Genomic DNA, 12,034 nt, shown 5'->3' on the forward strand with positions numbered 1-12,034 from the left:
AGCCCCCAGAGGCAGCAGAAGCCGCACGGCAGCCTGCAAAGGCACAAGCCACTTCCATGTGCTCCAGCAAACAGGAGCGTTTTGAATTTGGAGCTGGGGGCCATTTTTGAAACCACATGGTTCAAGATGGTGGCCCCCAGCAGCTCAGAGGAAGCTGGCAGGAGCTGAGCTCTCAGCCCTGCAGCAGCAACCACCGGAGGCACTGAGGAGCCCTTAAAAAGGTTAGAAACCATATCAGAGGCATCAGCCAAGGGCGGGGAAGGCAAGCAAAGGCCAAAAGGAGGCATATATCCATCAAGGGGGCTAAAGAGGCAGGCTGTGGTTCAATTCCCCCCCCCCCAGCCTAGCTCCAAGTATGAAAGGCAGAGGCATCTGCCACAAGGCCAGCAGCAGAAAGAATACCACCCCCCACCTTGGAACCTGAGGAAAGATTACCAGGTTTCTCTTCACCTGGCGGGGCTGCAGAAGGGAACCTCTCCCTCCAGGTGAGGATTCCCTTCGGCTTTGTCATCCTGTGTTCCAGCAACCTTGCTATCACGATTTATGCAAGCCCTATTCAATCCTTTTCTGCCTGACTAGCCGGAGAAGCCCATACAGGGCAACGAGGCTCAGCTGAGGCTTCCCTTTAAAGAAGGTCTCCCTTTAAGGAAAAACTTCCCCTTTAAGGAAGAGAAAGGAAAGCAGCTCTTGGCGAGAGTTAACTGTTAACAGCAGGAGGCCACAGGTGAGAGCACAGAAGCTCTTAGTAGTACAAGCCATTTTTTCAAAGCCCTGGTGGGCAGGGCTGTTGTATTTGCCCCGCAGAGCCATTTGAAAAGATGGGGGAGGAGAGGCCCCACGTGGCCCAAGATGGCGGCCTCCTGCAGCTTGGAGGACACAGGCAGGTATCAAGTCCTCACTTCTAAAGCCGGCAGCCCCACTGGAGGGGCAGAAGAGCCTCCAATCAGGTTAGAGATTACCCCTGAAGGTCCATCCAAGGGTGGGGGGGGCGACTAGGCAAAGAGCAAAATACAATACAATACAATAAAGTAGCAGAGTTGGAAGGGACCTTGGAGGTCTTCTAGTCTTCTAGGCAGGAAAACCTATACCGTTCCAGACAAATGGCTATCCAACATCTTCTTAAAGACTTCCAGTGTTGGGGCATTCACAACTTCTGGAGGCAAGCTGTTCCACTGATTAATTGTTCTAACTGTCAGGAAATTTCTCCTCAGTTCTAAGTTGCTTCTCTCCTTTATTAGTTTCCACCCATTGCTTCTTGTTCTACCCTCAGGTGCCTTGGAGAATAGTTTGACTCCCTCTTCTTTGTGGCAACCCCTGAGATATTGGAACACTGCTATCATGTCTCCCCGAGTGCTTCTTTCCTTAAACTAGACATACCCAGTTCCTACAACCTTTCTTCATATGTTTTAGTCTCCAGTCCCCTAATCATCTTTGTTGCTCTTCTCTGCCCTCTTTCTAGAGTCTCTACATCTTTTCTACATCGTGGTGACTAAAACTGAATGCAGTATTCCAAGTGTGGCCTTACCAAGGCATTATAAAGTGGTATTAACACTTCACGTGATCTTGATTCTATCCCTCTGTTTATGCAGCCTAGAACTGTGTTGGCTTTTTTTGCAGCTGCTGCACACTGCTGGCTCATATTTAACTGGTTGTCCACTAGGACTCCTCATTGATGAAGATGTTGAAGAGTACTGGGCCCAAAACAGAGCCTTGGGGTATTCCACTGCATACTTCCCTCCATGAAGATGCAGTTCCATTGAGGACTACACTTTGAGTGCCGTTGGTCAGCCAGTTACAAATCCATCTGGTGGTGATGCTGTCTAATCCACATTCTTCTACTTTATCTAGTAGTAGGTTATGGTCTATCTTATCAAAGGCCTTACTGAAGTCCAAGTAAACTATATCAACGGCATTCCTCTGGTCCACTAATTTTGTCACTTCGTCAAAGAATGCAATAAGATTAGTCTGGCATGATCTGTTTTTGACAAACTCATGTTGGCTTCTAGGTGTTCGCTAATTCGTTGCTTGATTATGTTTTCCAGAAACTTTCCTGGTATTGAGGTCAGACTGATAGGTCTATAGTTTCCTGGATCTGTTTTTCTCACTTTTTTGAAGATGGGAACCACATCAGCTCTTTTCCAGTCCTCTGGCAGTTCCCCAGGATCTCTGAAAGATATAGTTCAGTGGTTCTAAGATCTTGTCTGCCAGTTCCTTCAGAACCCTGGGGTGTAATCCATCCGGTTCTGGTGATTGGAACTCATCTAAGGTAGACAGGTGCTCACTTAACATTTTCTTCCCTATTTGAACTTGTGTTCCTAATCTGATTTTTGTGGTGCTGTTTTTGATAGGTTGGACTGTTTCACCCCTTTGTATAAAGACAGATGCAAAATATAAGTTAAATAGTTCTGCTTTCTCCCTGTTGCTTGTCACTTTCTTGCCACCTTCTCCCAACAATGAACCAATTGTTTCCTTAACTTTTTTCTTGTTTTCAACATGTTGGAAGAACCTTTTTTTGTTAATTTTTACTTTTGTGGCAAGCCTTTCTTCATTGTGAGCCTTAGCTTTCCTCACTTCATCTTTACATGCACTCTAGTGGCTGACACGTGAACTGTGCCTGCATCTACAAAGTCTGGCAATGCACCCTAGAGGCCAACAAGTGAATTGAACTCAAAGAATTCATAATACATTCAAGAAACATTTTGAGCCAATCCTAGTCATAGAATCATAGCACCTTTCTAGCCATGGCAAAAGGGTCAGACAGGCCGGTCCCCATGCCAGAACCCACTACAAACTCAGAATTGGATGTCCGACTATGAGAAATTGCAGAAGCACCTCAGATAGCCTATGACCTTAGACAGGATTCGCTGAAGGCAGAACATATAGCAGGGGTGGAGAACATCAGAGCCGACTAGCTCAGCCGGACCAAGGTGGACAATTCAGAGTGGAAGCTGCAGCCAGCAATCTTCGAGGAGCTGGCAGAGCACTTCGGACACCCGGAGGTCGATCTATTTGCCACCCCGCTCAACGCCCAGCTCCCAAGGTTTTACTCCAGGTACCGGACACGGGGGGTGGAAGGGGTAGATGCTCTCCAATGCCCTTGGCCCCGGGGGCTTCTCTATGCCTATGCACCCTTACCCCGATCCCCAGGGTCATACAAAAAATCTTGCAGGAGGGGGCAGAGGTGGTACTGATTGCCCCACACTGGTCCCAAAGGCCTTGGTTTGCCGATCTCCAATTCCTCTCGGTGGACAAGCCCCGGAGAACCCCCCAGGAGAGGATCTCCCTCAGTCAGGGGTTGCTGGAACACCCGGACCCTCAGTGGCTCCAGTTGACCGCTTGGCGCTTGGGCAGAGCACCCTGAGGAAAGTTCTCTCCTCCCCCATGGTTATACAGACTATCCAAGCAGCTCACAGACTTTCCATGTAGCGCATTTATGGCGCTACATAGCAGGCCTTTTCAACATGGTGCATCTCTAAGGGCCTCGATCCAGTCCCAGCAAGTGTTGCACAAGTTCTGGACTTCCTTCAGGAGGGGCTGGACAGAGGGTTGGCTCCCAACACGATTAGGAGACAGGTCTCGGCCATTTCATCAGTACTCCTGGGCGGTAGATCTCAGACACTGACTCACTATCCAATGGTCAGGCGGTTCCTCAAGGGGGCCTCCAATCTTAAACTGCACACGGTGCACAGGTACCCTTCCTGGGACTTACACAAGATGTTGGACGTTCTGACAGGCCCTCCGTTTGATCCATTATGTACTGTCTCTCTGAAGTTCTTGACACTTAAGATGGCCTTTTTGGAGGCCATCACCTCTGCCAGAAGGATATCCAAACTGCAGGCACTGTCTACCAGGGAAGATCTCTGCGTGTTCCACCAGGACAGGGTAATGCTAAGGTTGGACCCTCCTTCATACCCAAGGTGTGCTCTTGTTTCCATCGCTCGCAGGAGCTAATATTGCCCATTTCTGCCCAGATCCTTCTCACCCATTAGAGAGGAAGTGGCACACCTTGGACGCAAGGAGGGCTCTGAGGATTTACCTCAGAAGAACCAGGCTGAACAGGAAGTTGGAAGCCCCATTTGTTTCCTTCCAGCTGGGGTCCATGGGGAACAAGGTGACCTCCACCATGATAGGCAGGTGGTTAAGAACCTGTATGGCTTCTGCTGATCAGGCACAGGGTCTGCAAACACCGAATTCTATCACAGCGCGTTCTACACACAACGCGGCCACTTTGGCGGCCTGGGTCACACAGGCCTCACTATCTGAGATCGGTAGGGCAGCCACGGGGTCTTCCCTCTCACCTTTTGTAAGGCATTACAAGTTGGATGCCTTTGCTTCTGCGGAAGCCTTCATTCGGACATAGGGCGTTGCAGGCTATTCACAAGGTGGGGAAGAGGTCTCACTAGGCATAAGTTGAATAGATACTCAAATGTGTAACTCTCCCTAGGGATGTGTAGGCTTTGGTACGTCCCATCCTGGATACTCCTCCCTTCATTATGGAGAAAGGGCGTTGGTACTTACCTGATACGCCTCTTCTCAAAGTGAGGGAGGAGTATCCAGCCCCTTCCAGATATGGGTATGTTAACAACATAACAATTGTTATGTTGTTTGTTGAACTTTTCTGTTGAAGTAATAAATAAAGGTTTGAAACTAAAAGTTTAGGGTGGATGACACAGCGAGTCGGATAGAGTTCTTCGCCGATAACTGGGTGGAGCCTGGTGACCAAGGCATGGCTAAAAGAGCTTATCTGACTCAGTCCAATCAAGAGAGGACAAGGTCAACTCATCCTGGATACTCCTCCCCCACTATGAGAAGAGGCGTATCAGGTAAGTTCCAACGCCCTATTCCTAAAGAAAGTGAGAACCTCTTCTCTCCAGTCAGCAGCTAATAAAAAGTAAGATCTTCTCTCATATTCAAGGATTTAAAAGTACTTCCACCAACTGTTTTAAAAACATACTGTGTATGGTACCACTTTTTCACTGAGAGGGGGAAAAAGCATTAAAAAGATAAAGATTCCCCTCACATATATGTGCTAGTCATTCCCGACTCTAGGGGCGGTGCTCATTTCCGCTTCAAAGCCGAAGAACCAGTGTTGTACAAAGCCATCTCCGTGGTCATGTGGCCAGCATGACTAAACGCCAAAGGCGCACAGAACGCTGTTACCTTCCCACCAAAAGCGGTCCCTATTTTTCTGCTTGCATTTTTACATGCTTTCAAACTGCTAAATTGGCAAAAGCTGGGACCAGTAACGGGCGCTCACTCCGTTATGTGGCACTAGGGATTCAAACTGCCGAACTGCTGACCTTTCTGATTGACAAACTCAGCGTCTTAGTCACTGAGGCATTACAGAGGAGGGAAAAAAACCAATTGAGCAGAAACATGTATGCTTATGGGAAATATATGCACATACATGAAAAAGGGGAAAGTTTTTATGAGATGCATGTTCACTATCATGCCTTCTTGAGTTTAGGATCTGGCCATGCTTGCTATATGATATTTCCCACCCCATCTGGGTATTTGTTTAGAGTCAATTCAGTCCTTAAACTAAAATAGGATTGATGTTCCTAGAACAACAGAACTTTCCCTATTTTAGGCATATTTTCTGACTTTGTTATTCAATCTAGATTCACCAAGGACTTTGCAGATCCCCAAACTTTAAAGTACCACGGGCATGACCATAAAATGATTGTTAATGTTTACTGGTTTGCATGAAATTTTGAAGCGTCTTCCCTTCCCATTCCAAGAAATACCTTTTGTATGTTTAGCCAGCAGGACATGTATGCAAATAACATCTCCATTAATTTGCATAGAGGAGACAAAAAAGCTGCCCTCCAAAAAAATTATTAGGGAAAGCCAATATCCAAGGAACAATGTCCTTAAAATGGTGAACACTTCCATAGCAGCCAAATGAAACCGCTCTTTACTTATTTTTAAAGTGAACAAAAAAAGCAATAGCAATTGTGTAAATGATGTAATGTTGCCTCATGAGTGCACTGATGCTCAAAAGTGCTACAGTATGTATGCCAGCATTTTCACACAGAGAATCTTTATTCTTAAATGAGTTTGATTTAAATATAATTTTATTAAAGAACTTTAACAAGATAAAATAATGCCAATGTTAGAAAATAAATTAAAGATTCACGAATAAGGTTGGATAGTCCTAATTTCTTCCTTGCTTTTTGACAAAAGCCCACAAGTAATATGATTTCAGTGAGTTTCACAAATGCTTCTTAAAAAGGAAGCTTACAGGCCAAAGATCACTAAAACTTTTTCTGATTTAATACTAGTGATATGTTATTTAAGTAGCCACACCACACACTTATTTCAAAACTATAAACCAGGGCTTCCTAATTGTTTTCCTTCATTACTCAAAACTGCTTATTAGAAACTCCTTTTCACCCAATATAGGTAAAACAGTTTAAGTCAATTTAGATGTCCCTGTTGTGATTGAGTAATGGGTTCAGCTGTCATGCTCAGAGGAAAACCAATTTTACCAATTTGAAGTAATTTACTCAGGTTTAGGAAACATTGCTGTAAACTGTTACTGAGCTATTGTAGCCATCTGATTCCACAATTACATCAACATTACAATCATCTCTGACATTTACTCATCTTGCAATACTTTGGCCTCTCTTGTGCTTTATGTCATCTCTTCTCAGTTGGGGGAAATGAAACAAGACAGAATAGTTTAGCACTGAAAATGTTTCAACATATTAGTGTCAACAAAGGCAACAATTTTTCTCTCTAATGGTGTCTTGATATCAATACATGTACCACTATTTCTGAACTTGGGTTCTTGTTTAACAAAATATATTAGAGTTTCAGATTGTCGGGATTATATATCATATTGTATTATGACAACATTTTACCTTTTCCTATAGCCTCAAGGCAGCTGACATAGCCTCCCTTTATTCCATAATCTCTCTCTAAAATAAATTGTAAGAATGACTTGTCTAAGTCATCCATTCAAACCATGGTGAGATGAAGATTCAAGATGAGCTACTTCAATTCCAGTGTAATATATCAACCACTGTACCATTTCTTCACTATTATATTCTGTTTATGGTTTGGGGGGATATGGGTTTTTTCCTTCCATAATACATTGTTGAAATGTTCTAAATTAAAGATGGATTATCATTAGAACAAACATCAAATCATAACAGGATCCATAAAGATGTATGCCTGAGACCCATTCTTCTGCACCATGGCTGAACTGAAAAGAATTAGATCTTTTAGCTTAGTCTATAGAAATACAAATGATTTACAATTTGATCGTGATGGGGATTTAAAGTGGTTCTTGTGTGATCACATTTTTCAAACAGACCAGATCCAAGATTTAGCAAATATTTATAGTTCACATAAGACAACTATAGCTGTTCTACTCATTGAGTCACTTACTGCACCCTCTTCTTTTACCTTTATCCTACTTGTCCATCAGTTTATGCTTTAAATATCTCTCTTCTAGCCCTTATGGTTTGCTGCTCCCCAAACATGCTTCTTTGCTGCATGGAGACTACTGTTTGTCCATAGGCAATCTGGAAAGCCCTTCAATAAAGACTGCTAAAAGAAAGGATTTACTGGACATCTCTCAGAGTCTTTCTAAAAGGACCCATGAAGATGCACTATATTACTTTAAATTTGGTGGCCACTTAACACTGAAGATGCTGAAGTCACAGATAGCTTCTCTCTTTTAGGATCGGCTGTTAACAGTAAAGAAACAATTATACAAGAAATGCACTACAGATTAGCACTTAGTAGAGAAGCCATGAAGGTATTGGAATACACATCTAGATGCTGTGAAGTGTCTATACCTATGAAGTTCAGAATAGTGAAAGCAATGATATTCCTTGTATCTCTTTGTGGAAGTAAAAGTTGGACTTTGAAGAAGTAGGATAGGAAAAGTACTGGCACTTTTGAGCAGTGGTATTTGAAAAGGCTCTTGAGAAGAAAACAAACAAATCATGGAACAAATCCAGAGTTCTTACTTGAGGTACAAACGGACAGGCTCAAATTATAATAATTTGGTCATACTATGAAAGGATTTAGCTCTCCTGAGAAATACATAATGCTGCCAGAATGGAAGGGAAGATAACCAACAAGGTGATAGACTCAGTTTCAGTGGCAATGGATGCATAGTTGGAAGACCTCAAGGACCAAGATTAGGGACAGAAGAGAGGTGGGTTGCTGCTGGTTCAGCCCAGATTGGCTGAACCGATAGTAGCGGCGGCAGGAGGCTCCAGCCACCTGCCCAGAATCTTCTGCACATGCACAGAAGAATCGCACACAAGCACACCCAAACCGGTAATAAAGAAATTAACAACCCACCTCTGAGACAAAATGTAAGTGGTCTCTAAGAGTCCACTTGATGGCCCAAAATCTATCTACCTGCCTACCACTGCATGTAGCATGCAAGGTTAGAAATGTACCCATCCAACTACTCTTTACACTATTTCTCTCAGCCAAAATAAGATAACAAAAATATGTTCTCATCATGACAGAGGTGATGCAATGACCTGCTCTTGCTGCCATCTGCATTTCAGATGACCATTTTCTTTGGCTCAAATAATTGGAAGTGAGAAAAAAAGATGTTAGCAATGTGGCTTTTTATACTATACTTTTACAATACTAAGCAATTAAGAAAAGAATTTAAAAGGAAAGGGAAACAAAGGTAAGTAAGGAATGTATAGATTTTCTTGCCACTGTTCTTTTCCTTATTTCCAGTACTTTTGACCCTCCAATTCTAACGTACACATTGGGGATTGCATCCAGAGGTAAGAGGATGAAAAATAACCATGTTCATTATAGTCCCATATCCAGTGTTTTCCTTTATACCAGGCAAGAAAAAGATTTTGAAGTAGAGGTAAGCAAAGATAGCAATGGAGGCAAACACAGCCCTTCTACACAGGATGCAGCACCCACTTTTTATTTCTTATGTAAATCCAATATTATTTTTATGAATAAACATTTGGATTGCTCAGAGATACTTTTACTAGTCCAGAATTGGCAATTGCCTATTCAAAACTAATCTAGAGCCAAGAACATTTTCCAAGTTGCTCTGGATTTAATTAAAATATTTTCAGTACTTCCAATCTTAGAGCTCCTAAATACAAAGTTGAGCAATTCCATGTAAAACTTTAGACACAACACTTTTGACAGATTGATATATGTACCAGCAATTTAGCGAAATGTCTAGTTTCTTCAACCATGTTTCTTTAGTTTACATGAAACACAGCACTGTGAAATAAGTTATACCATCTAACAGCTCTCAAGTCTTAGATGTATTAATTGGTGTACCATAATTCATCTATCTAGGCTAATCACTTGTATGATAATCTGTGATGGCTAAGAACCACGAACTAGAAGAAAAAATGCTGCTTTGTAATATTTCAAACTTAATTTGAAATCTTATTTAACGGTGTGTTTGGCTTTTGGCACTAATGTTCCAGACAGCAATATTTGAGCGTAACATAGAACGTAAGGATCCTAAGGATGAGTTAATCCAGTAAATAAACATGTAGGAAGATGCAAGGCATCACAGTAAGATTTATTTTCCTTATCACTGTGTACTTTTCACCAAAGAGTATAATAAATACTTGATTGAAAACAGCTCTTTTAATGTAAAAAGGTTCATTATCCTACATGTTAAAACTCTACTGTAGGTTTTTTTTTCATATTGTAAGAACAATGATTTAACTCTTCCTGCATATGTATACAGAAAGTTTAGTAAGAAACAAATATTACAAACTGAAAGAATGAACAATTTTATGTTTATAATTGGTTGATCATGATGTCATTTGGTATTTCCTTAAGGTCTGGCCAAGTGAAAGAATAAGAGTTCAACAATCCAGTTGAAAAATGATAACCATCATTGCTGTTTTTCTGTGTCAGGCATAAAGTAGCAGATATCATGATAGGTATTGTTAGGCTTCTGACAAGAATTAAGAGAAGGAAAAATTATGCTTCTTCATTATCTTTTGTGGCAGATAGTAAGTACAAACAAATGCCACTGTTGTACATCTGTATAAACACTGCTTCCTCTCCTGGGCTCAAGACTACATACGCACAGTGTGGGAACTTCAAAATGTTTAAGATATTTTCCAATGCACTGAAACAAGGCAGCCAGTCACTGCAAATGCATTACACTGAAAAACTGAATGGAGAAGCAAGGAAGAGAGAGGGGCTCAGAAAGCACAACAATCCACACACAAAGCAGAACATATTCTACTTTTTTTTACAGATTTATAAAACATTAATGTACAGGTTACATAAATCTTTTGGATTAAGGAGGTCTGGATGAAAGCTGATGTTCACAAAGTGAACATCCTCCAAAATATTAAAATGTAAATTCATTTAATCCCTTTGAGGGGAAAAAATGAACTTTCACTTTTTTCTATTCTTGTGGCTAACCAAAGTGACAAGGATTTGTTATTGCCACTATGTGAGAAAATGGGCAACATTGCACATAAAGTCCAGTACCTATTAGTGAGATTGCATTAATTTTGTAGGGTTTTTCCCTCCAATCCTTCATCCAGAAAATGTGCAATTTTTTCCTTAAAGGCCAGAGTGATCCCATGGTTGAAATCAACACCTGTTTCCCAGATGTTTCAAAGTTTAACCTCACTGTCTTGACCCCACAACACGCCAAATCTGTTTTTTTTAAAAACCCAGGAGGAGTAAGAAGAAGAAATTAGGGGCAATTAGCTTATCAGCGCTTTCCTTCCTGGACTCCAGTCCCACCGCCTCCTTTGGCCCCCGAAGTGAGGGTTCAACCAAAGGATCCCCACAAACAAGAAATACAGCGCAACCCGGAGAGGAAGCCAACCGGCAGCATTCCTCCCGAAACCCAACCAGCCCAAGCCGAGGCCTAAGCCGAGAAGGCAGGGCAGCCACGGGCGCTCCCACAACCCCCACAACCTCCGAGAGGGGGTGACAACTCCTGGCCCCGAGGTCGGCCTTGCCGCCCGGCTCCGAGGGATGCTGCGGCGCTTTCCCCTCGGCGCGACCCTTTCCCTTCCACTTCCTTGCCCAGGACGCCACGCCGCCCGCTTCCCTGGACTGCTCTGCCGCCGCATCGTCAGCCCGCCGCCTCACCCTTTTGCCTTCCTCCGGGGGAGAAAAGCTTCTGCGTCCCGAGCCCCCGGCGCCCCACCCCCCCTGTCCCTCCGGCGCTCCAGCCTGGCTCAAGGGGGCCTTCCCCCCCCTCGCCTCCCCCCCGCCCGGAGAAATTCCTCGCTCGCTCCTTCCTCTTTTTCCTGCCCGCCCGCCCGGCTCTCGCTCTCCCCGCCGCTCCTTCCCTCCGGAGACTCACCACGGCGCTTCGGGGGCAAAAAGCCCAAAGCCAAGCCCACCCCGCAGCTCCACACCCCGGGCCTTTCGGCGCAGGTCTCCCGCTCTCTCCGCCGAGGGGACGAACCTCGAGCCGGGTCTTCGGAAGCCCCTTCCCACCGCCGAGCCCCACCCAGCCAGTTTCCCGGCCCGGCCGCTCAGTCTCACCTGCTGCTGCCGCCGCCGCCGCCTCCTCCTCCTCCCTTCAGCTTCTGCTAAGCCGCCAAGCCGCGCTGTCTCCCTCTCCCTAACAACAGCTCCCACCTCCTCAACTACTCTCTTCTTTCCACCCCCAGTTCGAGCTTCCCCGACGCATTCGCTGACTCCGGCAAGAACTGCTCGAAATAATTGGCGAACATTTACGCCTGTCAAAACCTCGCTCCACCTTTTCGTTTCCTAAGCACTGGGGTTTCCACTATGGTTTTGCTGCCCCCACTTCTTCGCCTACACCTTTGTTTTATTGGTTCAGACTATTGGAAGTGGCGGCTACAATAGGTCAGAGAAGGTGCCATCATGGGTGATATCTCCGCCTCCCAGTTCCGGAACCACTATAAGTGCCTCGCTCTGGTTGTTTGGTTGCACAGTACGGAGGGGATGTGGTCGGCGTCGTTCTGATACCTGCTCTTAGAATTCCTTCCACCCCACCCCGCTTATCCAGGAAGGAAAGGAGAAATTCCTCTTTATCCATAAGCACAAAACCACGCGTTGGAAA

At 44.3% G+C, this 12,034-nt stretch overlaps 1 protein-coding gene across 2 annotated transcripts in view; it reads right to left on the bottom strand.

The window, feature by feature from the left end:
* NUMB (NUMB endocytic adaptor protein) overlaps positions 1-11,602 on the bottom strand; it is a 70,883-nt gene extending 59,281 nt beyond the window's left edge. The window contains exon 1 of one of the 2 annotated variants that reach the window (XM_087721978.1): positions 11,491-11,602. The gene's annotated coding sequence lies outside the window, so the exon portion shown is untranslated. Of the gene's footprint in view, positions 1-11,305; positions 11,430-11,490 lie in introns of those variants that run through there. The other variant, XM_087721986.1, reaches the window with a different exon arrangement.
* Positions 11,603-12,034: the final 432 nt, after the last annotated feature.

The sequence above is a fragment of the Thamnophis sirtalis genome, unplaced genomic scaffold (genome assembly GCF_051295495.1).
Source record: "Thamnophis sirtalis isolate CommonGarterSnake01/CBP01778 unplaced genomic scaffold, rThaSir2_p1.2 scaffold_1, whole genome shotgun sequence".
NCBI classification, from domain to species: Eukaryota; Metazoa; Chordata; class Lepidosauria; order Squamata; family Natricidae; genus Thamnophis; species Thamnophis sirtalis.